The sequence below is a fragment of the Puma concolor genome, chromosome E2, assembly GCF_028749965.1.
Source record: "Puma concolor isolate L17-30 chromosome E2, mPumCon1.1.hap2, whole genome shotgun sequence".
NCBI classification, from domain to species: domain Eukaryota; kingdom Metazoa; phylum Chordata; class Mammalia; order Carnivora; family Felidae; genus Puma; species Puma concolor.
In genome coordinates this window covers 47,768,304-47,773,662 of record NC_141681.1, presented here as the reverse complement: position 1 = coordinate 47,773,662, position 5,359 = coordinate 47,768,304, and positions in this window count along the sequence as shown.

Below are 5,359 nucleotides of genomic sequence, written 5' to 3'. Positions count from 1 at the left end.
GCTACGAACATTTGTGTACGTGTTTTCGTGTGGACGGAGGTTTTCCACTCTCTTCAGTATATACCTAGGAGGAGAACTGCAGGTCACATGGCAATTCTGCGTTCAACTTTTTGAGGGACTACCAGACTGTTTTTCAAAGCATCCCCACCATTTTACATTCCCACCAGCATGATTAGCGTATGAGGGTTTCCGTTTCTCCACAACCTCAGCAACACTGCTACTGGGCCTTTAAAAACGTTTTTTAATGTTTATTTATTTTTGAGAGAGAGAGAGAGTGAGTAGGGGAGGGGCAGAGAGAGGGAGACACAGAATCCAGAGCAGGTCCGAGGCTCCGAGCTATTAGCACAGAGCCCAATGCGGGGATCGAACTCTTGAACTGGGAGATCATGACCTGAGCCGAAGTCAGACACTTAACTGGCTGAACCACCCAGGCGCCCCTGGAAATGTTCTATTTCTTGACTTGGGTGGTTGGTTACGTGGGGCTCGAACTCACGAATCATGAGTCATGACCTGAGCTGAAGTCAGATGCTTAACTGACTGAGCCACCCAGGCCCCCCTATTTGTGCCTTTTAAAAATTATAGCCTTGGGGCACTGAGTGGCTCAGTTGGTTGAGGGTCTGACTTCGGCTCAGGTCATGATCTCACAGCTCGTGTGAGTTCCAGCCCCACAGTGGGCTCTCTGCTGTCAGCCCAGAGCCTGCTTCAGATTCTCTGTCTCCCTCTCCCTCTCTCTCTGCCCCTCCCCTGCTCTCGAACACACACACACTCTCTCTTTCAAAAATCAACAAAAAATAAATAAAATACAATAAATAAGGCCACCCGTGTGGCTTAGTCTGTGAAGCATCCGACCTCGGCTCACATAATGATCTTACGGTTGGTGAGTTCGAGCCCCGCGTCAGGCTCTGTGCTGACGGCTCAGAGCCTGGAGCCTGTTTGGGATTCTGTGTCTCCCTCTCTCTGTCCCTCCCCCGCTCACGCTCTGTCCCTGTCTCTCTCTCTCTCAAAATTAAAACATTAAAAAACATTAATAAACAAACAAATAAATAAAATACAAATTATAACCATGTACATACCTCTTGATCTGGCGGTTCAATTTCTAGAAATGTATACTGTTTGATATAGTAGAATTGATCATAAAGATATTGGATGACACACACTGGGTTTGGTAGCACTGTTTGTAATAATGAAATATTGGAAACGCCCTATATTTCTGTCAATAAGGGACAAGAGAAAAATATCAGGTACATCCATACAATGGAGATCTATGTGGCTGTTACCAAAAACAAAAAAAGGAAGCTCTCTACACAGTGATATTGAAAGACCATGAAACCGTTCAATGATAAATGCAAAGTGTCGGAGTATACGGTATGTTGTTGTTTGTTTACAGGGTGTGTATATGACATTCCTTGTATATGTATAGAAAAAATCTCTGCATGAGAATCTCAGAATCCAGGGGAAAACTGGGGGTAATTGAGGGCAGTGGCAGAAGAGAAATTAGCACTGGAAACCTCTTTAATACATTAAAAATTTTATACAACGCAAATATATCATCCTGATCAAAACGAATACAACGAGAAGCTTAAAAACACTGGAGCTGAACGAAACCTACTCGCAGGCCTGATGCCCCCAGAGCTGCCCGTCTGTGACTCCCGCCTTGTCCATTTCGACCCTCACCCACAAGGGCACTGACCACACGGTGAGACCACGAAGTGACCCCCTCGGATCACTCAGTAATCAGATGCTTAACACACCCTCATTTGTATAAAGTAAGTGCATAAAAAGGGAAATCAACCGACAATGGCGATGGGCTTGGGCTTGAAAGCTGTATTCATTTCCCGCAGCCTCTGCAAGAAATCGCCAATAGCTTTAGTGGCTTAAAACTACGAAATTTCTTCTTGTACATTTCCGGGGGCTGGAGGTCCGACACCACTTTCACCTGGCTAAAGTCAAGGCGTTGGCAGGGCTGGTCCCTTCCGGAGGCACTGGGTGGAGAGCCGCGTCCTTGCCTTTTCCAGCTTCTAGAGGCCACCTTCACTCCTGGGCTTTACTCCCAGCCAGGTAACCCAGGGCCACCTCCCCATCTCAGGATCCTCAGCTCAATCACATCTGCAAAATCCCTTGTGCCTAGAAGGTGACGTTCACAAGTCCCAAGGACTAGGGCATGATTAGGTCTTTAGGGGGTCATTATTCGGCCCCACAGACACCATCCACACACGACAGATCCTAACACATTCCTGGCAGACAGATCAGGTAGAGGCTTGGGGACATGAATGGCGTGAGGAGGTCACTGCATTCAGGAAAGGGCTGCAGGGGAGAGGGAGCCCAGCGCCACCAGGGTAATAGGGAGCAGACGAGAGTGAGAAAACGTAGCTAAGACAGGCTCAGACGATAGTCTGTCCATGCTTTCTGTACCCCGTCTTGCCCCCTTCTACCCGACTACCAACATTCACATGCAGGGAAATCAGAACCAGAGGGCGGTTCCCCAAAGAGGTCCAGCTCTCTGACAGCCCGAGATGCTAACTAGGGTGGGTGCTGGCTTCTGAAAAAAGCCGGTCCTATTCTGGTGCTCGTGGAGGGTGGGAGGGGCAACCAGAAGTGGGGCTCCTGGCCTCTCGCCCCCACATGTGGGGCCAGCCCGAACGCAAGGCCCACACACAGACACAAAGCTTCCATTCATGCTCCAACTCAGGGCAGAGGCCTGGAGGGAAACGGGCCAGCATTTATAGCAGGAAACACCCCCCCCCCCCATCACCTACAGACACTAGCCTTGTCCCTCTTCTGAGATTGACAAGGAACAAGCAAGCCTCACCAGACAGGGTCCAGTCAGGGTGCACACACCGTGTTCGGGTGATGTCTCTCTGGTGTCTTTTTTGGTTTGTCATGTTGACTTTTTTGAAAAGTACGGACCAGTTACCTGGTATATATTCCCCGTTTGCCATGTCTGGTTGTTTCCTTGTTATTAAATGCAGGGTTAACTTATTATTTTTTTTTCCACAAGAATTCTGCATGGGTAATTTTGTGTGCTTTTTTTTTCTTTTAAGTTTATTTATTTTGGGGGGGGGGCGCTCAAGCAGGGGAGGGGCAGAGAGAGAGAGAGAGAGAGAGGGAGAGAAAGAATCCCAAGCAGTCTCTGAGCTGTCAGTGCAGTGCCTGACAAAGGCCTGGAACCCACAAACCGTGAGATCATGACCTGAGCCAAAATCAAGAGTGGAAAGCTTAAGTGACTGAGCCCCCCAGGAGCCCCAATTTTGTGTACGTCCTATAGTGCCACATCAAGAGATTACTTGATGTCGGGGCGCCTGGGGGGCTCAGTCGGTTAAGCGTCTGACTTCGGCTCAGGTCGGCTCAGGTCATGATCTCGACTTTGGCTCAGGTCATGATCTAGAGGTTCATGAGTTCGAGCTCCTCGTTGGGCTCTGTGCTGACGGCTCAGAGCCTAGAGCCTGCTTTGGAATCTGTGTCTCCCTCTCTCTCTGCCCCTCCCCGCTCACGCTCTGTCTCTCTCTCTTTCTCAAAAATAAATAAGCATTTAAAAAATGAAAAACCAAAAAGAGATACTTGATGTCTTACTGTCCCACTGTTGCAGATTTGTTTGATCATTTGGTTGAGGGTGGGTAGGTACATTTTCCCCCTTTGTAGTGCATAAGTCATCTGTTGGGTAATAATTCTGGAGTGTTCTGCAACATTTTACCAATGATTTTTAGCATCCTTTGATGATCCTTTTACTGGGGACCCTCTGTGTTTTTTCTAATTTATCTGTAATAAACCGCATTCTTTGTTGAAATAAATTGTCCAGTGCCTGTGAACTTGTACAATCTATGTAGTCTGTACCTGGTTCACAGTAGGTGCTTAATAATGGTATCCATGTAAAAACGCACCACCACAATCTCTTATGCACAAACGAAAACGAACCTTCAGGAATTGGGCCCCCAAACTCTTCAAGCAGGAAGACGTGACTAAACTGACATCAGGTTATTTACAACTTCTATTCCACTTAGTGTGTCTTCCCCTCTCTATACGCTTTGAAACAGAAGTATCACGTGATGTGGAGCACCCACCAGCCCCTGAGGGGAATACCGCAGAACACCGGATATGGTATAATCATTAAAAAAAAAAAAAAAAAAAAGTCCGGACTCCAACCATAGCCTAAGCCCTTTAAGTAAGGGACCGTGTGTGGATCGATACTAAAAATGTTTGAGTACAGTAGAAAGGCTTGGTGAGGCGGTTGGTACAATAAGAGGTCACATTTATTGAGCGCTACACACGCAGGATCCGCGCCATCCTCACGATGGCGCTGTGGCGCCTCGCTGAGGCTTCTAGCAGAGGGGGGCCTGGGGAACCCAAGCTCCAACCCTTGCCTGTTATGTGACCCCCAAACAAGGGACTTGCAACGCGTGCATAGACCACCTAACTCTGGGCCTCAGTTTCTCACGAGGGGCGTCTTTGGGGTCATACATATAAAGCTTTTAGCACAGTGCTTGCTGTGAGCGAGCTCTGGGGGAACTGGGACCAGCAATGGTTTGCTAGCGCGAGGAAGGCCTGGCGTTCCGAAGTCTGGCTCTAGGATGTCTCGGGTCAGTCATTTGAGGTCCCTTGGGCGATCTAGGGCGATCGGAAGGAAAGTGACTGCCCAGGAGGTCAAGAGAGAAATGGGTCGTGGTCCCATCCTTGCTGCTACTGAACCTCGGATATTTCAGTGGTTTTCAGGGAAGGGGGCAGGTTTCCAAAGTGGGGGCACGCGGGCTGTCGTTGCCGCAGTGAAGTACGCGTGGCAGAGAGGTCCTCCTCAAGCACAAGCCGGGCTTCTGAGACTCTACGCTGGGGACGCAGTGTAAATGCGAGAGAATCCCTGGGGATAGGAACTTGATCCAATGTTTCAAAACCAGGCCCAGGGTCGGAGTCACAGCTAAGCCATTTACAGCACTGGCCAGATGGCGGGAGAGACGTTTTGAATGGCGGAGGCGGCTGTAGGCAAGGAGGCCGGAACGAGGAGGCAACAAGATTTGGGGGGGAGGAAGCAGCTGGAACCATTCCCGCGGCGGAGGCTCTTGGGGAGGTGGACCTCGCTGGGAGGAGGTGGCTGGGGGGGTGGGGGGGGGGACCGGGACCCGGTATCAGATCGCCGGGCGCTTGGCGGCAGGGACGCGCGTGGTGTGGGGAGGGGGGGGGGCGGGGAGTGTAAGCTCTCCAAGGGGCGGGCCCCCGGGTCCCGGAGAGCGGGGGCTGAGCGTCCTCCCCGCCCCGCCAGGCGGCAGCTGGGCCCTCCCCCGGCGCCTGCAGCCTCCCGGATCCCGCCCCTGCCTCGCTCCCGCCCGCCGCAGCCGCCCGCCCGCGGATCCCGGAGCCGCCGGCCCCCGCA